Below are 6,528 nucleotides of genomic sequence, written 5' to 3' on the forward strand. Positions count from 1 at the left end.
GGGGGGGGGGGGGTGGGGGGTGGTGGAGGGGGAGGTTTGGTTGAGGCTCATGGCTCCCTCCTCATTCCAGCAGGGAGCCCAGGGTCCTTCTGGCAGCTCAGTGGTCATCATGGGCTGGATGCAGATGTCAGAGGGCGTGGCTGAGGCCCTCCGCCCCAAACTTCCCCAGCTTGGGAGTCCAGGGCACTTCTGGCGGCAGCCTGGTGGTAGTTGCTGGGCTGAATGCAGATGTTGTGGGGGCATGCCCCCTCATGGCTGAGGCCCACTGCCCTCCCCCCTACCCCAGCTTGGAGCTTGGGGGGCTTCCGGTCTTTCTAGGTTTTATAGGTGTTCTTTGGCGTGGCGGTGTTAAGACCTTTACTGGTTAATATCAGAACTTCGATCTGTGGGTTTTTTGTTTTTTTCTTTCAGTTCTGTGTTGGATTATTTGCAGTTCCCACCACTTAAACTCTGCACTGGAACTAATTTGTTGTCTTTTGCTTACATCTAAAATGGGGGAACTTCCTGTGGGGACCAGCACTTGAGCCCTGTGGTTGAGCTAAATTGCTACATTGTTGCTGATTCTCTGGAGAAGGCTTTTTGTGCAGCTCACATTTTAATTGTTGACCTTGTAAGCACTTCTGGGTCTTGTGAGGTCCAGTACATCTGGGTTGTGTGGAAACTCTGGTCTGGGCTTGAGTCTTACAAGCAAACTGTACCCCCTGCAGTTCTGTATTCCTGACAAGTCTCCACTGAGTGGGCCTGTGCTGACTGGAGGGCAGATCAGCTGTCCTTGCTGTGCCCCAGTGTTCCCCCGCCGGTGGCCTGTCTCCCCCACCCCCGCTTCCCATGAGATGGGTTGTACGCCAGTCCCTTGTGATGACTCACTAGCCTCTGAGTGGCTTTTTTCAGTTATTGTGGTTCCTCGCTCCTATGTGGGTCCATGAGAACCCTGTCAGTGGTCTTGATGGTCTGGGGGCCACCAAGGCCGTCTTCTCCCCTGCAGCATCCAGGCAACTTCATATGAAGGACAGAGCCGTGGCTTTTGCCACCTATTGTTCCGTGTGCTCACCAGGGCCAGCCTCGAAGTGATCAGGGCTTCAAACAGTCGGAACAATCCTTTCTCTCTCTCATCTTGGCTTCTCCTGCCTTCATCAAGTCTCTCCTCCTCTTCCTCTGAGCTCTAGTGGCCCCGGCTTGGCAGTCATTGCTCTTTAATAGTTGTAAATTGGTTGACTGTGGGAGAGGGTGACACTAGGAACCGTCTATTCTGCCATCTTGATTGGAAGTCCAATAGTCTCCTATTATCCAGCACTACCATAGATAAAACTCTTCTGTTAGCTATGTTTTCTGAATTTTAGTCTATCTGATAGGCTACTTGTAAAATACATCAAGATTATGCAGTGTTTTCATTTAAATAGTTCTTGTAATACACTGGACTAGGAATCTGAAGACTTAGATTCTGGTATGAACTTCTTTCTAACTAGTCATGAGATCTTAGGCCAGTCATTTAACCTTCCAGAAGCCCGATTTCCTCAACAGTAAATGAAAGAAATAAAATATATCATGCCTTTTATTTTGCTGTGGGACTCAACTAAGAAAATATCTGTGGGGCCGGCCCGGTGGCGCACTGCTATAGTGCGTCGCTTGGGAAGCGCGGTGGCGCTCCCACCGAGGGTTCGGATCCCACATACAGACCGGTTCCCGCTCACTGGCTGAGCGAGGCGCGGGAGCAACACCGAGGGCTGCGATCCCGTTGCCGGTCCTGGTCCGGTACGGGGGCGATACTGAGGGTTGCGATCCGTTGCCGGACACGGAAAAAGACAAAAAAAAAAAAAAGAAAATATCTGTGAATGCATTTGCAAAAACTATAAACTAATATACATTTGTAAGGTGTTATTACCAGTAAATTCCTAAGGAATACCCAAATCTTCTGTATAATATTAATATCAGCCATAAGCAGAACAGTCCACTCTTCCTCCATAATTAATTCCTTATTTAATCCTGCAAAACCGATAAGTATACTGACTGAGATCATCTCCAGATTCACACTGACCTGAGCTCAACTCTTGATTGTGATGGATTAATGACAGCCACAAATTCTTTGCCACTCTTCCTTATTCCCCTTCCCCTTGAATCTGGGATAGCCTTATGACTGACTTGATCAATGGAACACAATGGAGTGTTAGCACACAACTTCTAAGGCCAGGTCTTAAGAGAGCTGCGGCTTCTGCTTTCACCTCCAGAAACACTCCCTATTGGAAGTCAACTGTCACATGAAATTCTGACTACAAACAACAAGAAAGCCCCAGCTAGCCACCAGAAAAGAAAAGAGGTCACATGCAGGAGCAGCTAGGCCCCAGACATATGAACGAAACCTTCTCAGACCTTCCGCCCTAACCCAGCCACCAGCAGAATGCAGCCAAATGAGCAGAACTGCCCAAAGCCAAATTGTGAGAAAATAGTTGTTGTTGTAAATCAGAGGTTGATGAACTTCTGTAAAATGCCAGAGAGTAAATATTGTTGTCTTTGTGGGCCAACCACTCAACTCTGCTATTGAAAAAAAATACACATATGGGAACAAAATCAATCTGGCTTGTTCTAATAAAAGTTTATTTTCAAAACAGGTAACGGGCCAAATTTGGACTGCAGACTATAGTTTTCTGACCACTGTTTTAAATCACTAAATTATGGGGTAGTTTGTTATGTGTTAATACATACCCCAAATACTGGCTGAGCCCACTTACAGCTGTGAAAGCTCCAGCCAAGTTTTTTGATGTTAAGTCTCAATTTTCTCATCTGTAAAAATGGCAAAATAGTAGTCCTATACCTCATAGTTTTATCATAAAGAGAGGAAGATATTAACTGCTCCATATAATGACTGCACATAGTAAACATTCCATTGTTTTAATTGCTATTAATTTATAAAATAGATATTGGCAGGGTCAGAAGTTAGTAAAAGGTACTCTCCTAATGTTTCCAGGCCAGATCCACAACACTGCTGACCCGATTTCCATTCCTTTGGGTATATATACTCAGTAGTGCATCTGCCCATTTTTTCCTCTAGGTTGTCTTTTTATTCATTTTTAGGAGTTTGCTAATCACTTACATGTGTTACACTATATTCTTTCAGTTTGTTTCTTATCCTGTGCCTTTCCTTATGGTCTCTTTTGATAAGCATAAGTCCTTGATTTTAATGAAATCAGACTTATTGGTCATTTCCATTATGGTTTATGTGTCTTACTTAAGAAATCCCTCACAATTCACAGTCATGTATATACTCTTATATTTTTTCTAAAAATTGTCAAGTTTTACCCTCAGCATTTAAGTCATTAATTTATCTAAAACTTTGTTGTGTGTGTTGCGAGTCAGGGGAGGTCTCATCTCATTTTTTCTATAAGGGAAACATTGTCACAGCATCACCTTTCCCACTGACCAGCAACACCATCTCTGCCATGCATTCACCAAGTTTCCATATATGCATGGTTGCTTTGTTTGTTTTGGTGTCACTGTCGAAAAGGTTAGAATAAGCTGTTCTTTAAATGTCTGTTAGGGGCCGGCCCCGTGGCGCACTCGGGAGAGAGCAGCACTCCCGCCGCGGGTTCGGATCCTATATAGGGATGGCCGGTGCGCTCACTGGCTGAACGCGGTGTGGGCAACACCAAGCCAAGGGTTGCGATCCCCTTACCGGTCACAAAAGAGGACAAAAAAGAAAAAAAAAATGTCTGTTAGACCCACCTGTAAAACTATCTGGAACTGAGGTCTTTTTGTTTGTTTTTATAAGATTTCTAATTACCAGTTTAATTTTTTTTGACAGTTGTAGGATTATTCTAAGTTTTTCTTTGCTCTTTTGTATTAACCCAAAGAGAAATGAAAACATATGTTTGCAAAAAAAAAAAGTTCATAGCAGCTTTATTCATAATGGCAAAAACCTGAAAACAACACAGTTGTCCATCAGTAAGAGACTGGATAAACTGTGGTATGGTAACATAATGAAATACTACTCAGCAATAAAAATGATGCAAAACGACATGCTGAATTTCAGAAAAATTATGCTGAGTAGAAGAAGCCTTCTACAAAAGAATACATACTATGTGATTCCCTCTATTTTAATTTGTAGAACAGGCAAAACTAATTTATGACACCCCAAAAAGAGTCCCAAAAGCAATTGCCTCTGAGCATTTGGGGGTGGGGCTTGACATTTGACATGAAAGAGGCATGGGGGAATTTTCTGGAGTTATGATAAGCATTTATAGGTTGACAGTGGTTTGAGTTACACAGGTGTCGTATTTCTCAAAATTCAGCAATTATACACTTAAGATCTGGGGCATTTCATTGTATGTACACTTTACATTAAAAGAAAAACTGTAAACACTGAAATCAAGTTAATGATGTACACGCTGAAGTCTCAGGAGAATACTAGTATCACTAATTTATTTTAAAATGCATTAAAAATTAAAGTGGATTAACGGATGGATAGGTGATAAAGCAAGTATAATAAAAATGTTAATTGTAAAACCTAGGTGGTGGGTGTGTGAACATATACTATAAAATTCTTTCACCTTTGTTTTATCTTGAAAATTCTCATGACAAAATGTTAGAGAAAACATTACTCCAAAGTCACATTTTTACTTTTTAAATGTGGCGATTTTATGTACTTATAATTTACTTCTTTAACAAATTAAGAATAGGAGTTAGTTTGTTCATGAAATTCTTGAGTGAGTGACAAAGTAGAAAACACCATCCTGTACCTGAGTCTACAGCTTCACTTCTTGATTTCTTCCTTTTGCCACAAGACATCTTCCCTTTTTTCTGAGTTTTCTACAAAAACCAAAAAAAAAAAGGCATGGATTTTTATTTAAGAAAAGTTTGTTTTCTTAAAACTTGAAGATTACAAAAGCAGTATTAACAAACACTGTCATTCACTACTTTAGCTACAACTCTCATCTAGTTCTAAATTAATTATTAGTTATATACATTATCTAAGTTAATATAAGGAAGCATTATAAAAAATTAAATAAAACTGTCACAAAATAAGAAAAAATAAAACTTCCAGTTGACTTGTAAGATCGTTGGCTTGGATGGAGCTGAACTGTTTTATTTAAAATAACAATCTGTGGAATCAGCTCAGAATTCTGCTCCCAGCAATGATGAGGAACAGCTACTGAATTAGCTCTCTTGCCACAAACAACCTAACTTTAAAAATTAAATAAAACTGTCACAAAATAAGAAAAAATAAAACTTCCAGTTGACTTGTAAGATTGTTGGCTTGGATGGAGCTGAACTGTTTTATTTAAAATAACAATCTGTGGAATCAGCTCAGAATTCTGCTCCCAGCAGTGATGAGGAACAGCTACTGAATTAGCTCTCTTGCCACAAACAACCTAACTTCGGGGGAAAAGGGTGGCGACTTTATTCATGCGTCAGTCATTAGGTAACACAAGACTGAGCCCACTGATAAAAGGAAAGCTCAGGTGAACCCACCTACATCTGGGGACAATTTCTAGACAGCAGCATAACAGGCTGCAATCCAAGCACAGCACGGTGACCCTACTCAGCTGAGAAGGCAGAGCTCACAGTATGGGGCAGCTGAAGCAGTTGGAATAAGCAACTAAAAGGTGAAGACCAGGAGTCTGTGTAGGGATTCCTCAGAAGTCTCACCCTACACATGTGCAGGGTGAGACTACATAAAGTTTAGCAGAAGGAGGCTCTTATAGGATTAAGGACCTAACAAGAGAGTGACATCAGTAAGATGGAGGGGTAGATGATCCCCCTGTTGCTGGCTCCTCCCTCCATAAGAAATCAACTAGCAACGATTAAAGAACAACTAGAACTAAATAACAACTAGAACGATAAATCACCATAATTCAAGGGAAAAGGCTAAGAGGCATGCATGCTGAGCGCAGGAACGTATGGAAAGTCACAACAAGAGGGCAGAAGGATCACGTCAAACCACTCCATCCCCACCCCTAAGCCAGTGTGGCACAGAACACAGAGAAGATCCCCAGAGATAGCAAAGCCGATGGCATAGCACTGTTCATGAGAAGCTACTCATAGCCCGAAGTGGAGAAAACTGCCACAACTGCTGGGAAAAAAGATCACTTAAGAACACTCCGCCCCACCCCTCAAGCAGGTGGAGCTGCTCCTCTGAAATTCCTCCTGAAGTTCCACTGCACCCCAATGGGTGGAAGGAGCCGCAACCTGCAGAGGAAAGGAGCACTTCAATCGCTCCATCCCTTTTCCCAGGCTGCCACCGCACTGTTCACAGAGAAGGCCACCAGATTTGTGATCTCGGAAGTAAGAGGAGAGAGTAGAGGTGTGTGTTTGATTTGCCCAGTGGTCTGAGAGTCTGCACAGGGGAAACACCCAGGGCCAGATCCACAAGAGCCATTTGGAGTAGGAGGGCAGGCTGATACACCAGGAGTGCACTGAGGTACCACATTGGCAGCTGATCTGTGTTCTATCAGCATGAAGTCCCAGAGTGGAGAAGGGATGGCGCCACAGTTCTGTAGTGGACATAATCTGTGGAACACTCTGTCCTGAGCCACA

General features: G+C 42.8%; 1 protein-coding gene across 1 annotated transcript in view; it reads right to left on the reverse strand.

Annotated features, from left to right (window-relative positions):
* The window catches only part of LOC103605586 (centromere protein U-like), a 15,559-nt gene extending 10,807 nt beyond the window's left edge, over positions 1–4,752 (reverse strand). The window contains exon 1 of the mRNA XM_008590204.1: positions 4,731–4,752. The gene's annotated coding sequence lies outside the window, so the exon portion shown is untranslated. The remainder of the gene's footprint in view (positions 1–4,730) is intronic.
* Between the last annotated feature and the right edge of the window lie 1,776 nt (positions 4,753–6,528).

This window comes from Galeopterus variegatus, unplaced genomic scaffold, assembly GCF_000696425.1.
Source record: "Galeopterus variegatus unplaced genomic scaffold, G_variegatus-3.0.2 Scaffold5921, whole genome shotgun sequence".
NCBI lineage: Eukaryota > Metazoa > Chordata > Mammalia > Dermoptera > Cynocephalidae > Galeopterus > Galeopterus variegatus.